Source organism: Carex rostrata, chromosome 2 (genome assembly GCF_964058835.1).
Source record: "Carex rostrata chromosome 2, lpCarRost1.2, whole genome shotgun sequence".
NCBI classification, from domain to species: domain Eukaryota; kingdom Viridiplantae; phylum Streptophyta; class Magnoliopsida; order Poales; family Cyperaceae; genus Carex; species Carex rostrata.
Genome location: NC_135919.1, coordinates 13,187,358 through 13,189,358, shown reverse-complemented (window position 1 = coordinate 13,189,358; position 2,001 = coordinate 13,187,358).

Here is a 2,001-nt window from a genome sequence, read left to right as displayed (position 1 = left end):
AAGCTACTAGCTTTTGCATTTAACTTATACTTACGTTGATTTTTGATATTCATTCATAATACAAGTGTTAAATTAATAAAATAATTAACATAAAATTTATATAGTAGCCGTATCGTATCTAAGATATTTAAAAACTAGCGTATTGCCGTATCCGTATCGTATCTGATATGATACCCGTACCCGTGTCCATGCAACATAGATTAGAACTAAGCAGTAATAGCAATGCTCAAACAAGCTAAATTTCATTATCCTCATCCTCTACGCCAAACCCATCCTGTTCCAGCTGCGGCAGTAAGTGAGCCTCTGACACCTGCATTAAAAACCCTCTTGAACTGGCTATGGGAGAGCCGACACATCACTTGGCAAAATTGATTTGAGCTTAAATTATGTATTAGTATTTCTAGCCGTACACCAAAAAATCTTGCATCAGCTCATCTCTTTCCTCTGAATTAACCATAAAAATACTGTTTTAAAACACCAAATATGTTCTATTCCTCCCAAAACAATAATTGGCAAGGAAAGAAGTGACTAGGACCACATACGTTGGAGCTACTATTGAAAGGGAAAATCAATACAAGCATTCACATCTCTCAAATTATCACAAGAAATGGAGAGCATTCGGTTCCTTGCTAGAAAACAAAGGCAAAATATATGCAATTGTGGATCATTCACATTGTTATCTCATCTGGAAACTGGAGAGAAATTTGGATATATAAGGAGGTCGACATGATTGTAAGATGCCAAGTGGTCACAAAAGACTAATGACTGGACTCAACGAGGGATTGGAATAAAGGCTGGATTCTAAAGGTGGTATGGTCTCGATATTGGGTAGACAAGAGGAGACACCAGAGAAAGAACCTGTCTTGTCCATTCAAAGCACTGAATCACTGATACAGTAAAGTAGATGACGTGCTTAATTAAAGCGGATGTGCGGATGTGCCCTGCCACCACCGAATTTTAAGGGAATAAATGATTCGTAACATCGCATGTTGTACTTCTAGGTTACAATTGAATGTAGTTAGAATAGTTAGAATAATAAAATTTAAAAATAATAAATATGAATAGAAAAAAAAAAAATATTTAGATTAGTGTGAAAATGATGCTATTATAATTAGTAAAAATATTGTTTAAATTGTACATATAGAATTGTGAATAACTGTAATCAATAAAAAAATAATATTAACAAGATGCTAATTAAGATGAAAGATAGACAAGTGGTATCTCAAATGAATTGTCACGACATGAAGATAACAGAAGTGGTGTCAAATTTTTCATTTCAGAATTGTATTGAGGGAAATTCGAAAAGAAAATCTTTTTTTTTTCTCTCTTCACACTTCCGAATAGTAGGTATTCTAATATTTACAAGGAATAGAGAATAGTAACTATTCTAACTATTTCGAATAACAAAAATATTGTTTGGATACACATTGTTATTCCGAATAGCTAGTATTCTAAAATAGCCTCTATTCTTTATGTCATCCAAACATAGCCCTACACGTTCACAGATTTGGTCTACCCAACTTTGTTTTTATTTTTTTTGTTTCTATTTTTTCAATATCCAAGTATTTACTTAAACTAATTATTTGGCTAATACAAATGTCTTCGATTTAAGTATTTTCTTAGAGTGAGGCTGTGGTATTATGCATAGTGCGTATTTGGTCTGTATTATGAAGTAATATTTTCGTTTAAATAGTCGAAATTTGTATCCCCCAAGGTACCTGAGGTACAATTAGAACTGAATCGTTCTTTTAACCTGACACGAATCTAAAAAATAAACCCTTATATTTATCATAGGCACCAGATTTTGATTGTTTTGACAGGGTTTAAATACTTAAGGGATTAAGTATCATTAAGACTTAATCTTTAGCTTTTTTAGCTGCTTATTTCTGTCGAATATTGGTTCCTTAGCGCGGATTAAGATCACTTCATTTAGGCTGTGCTCCACAAAAGCAGCGCGCAGAGGAAGAGAAAGGAAGAGGAAGGAAGGAGGCAAAGTCTGGC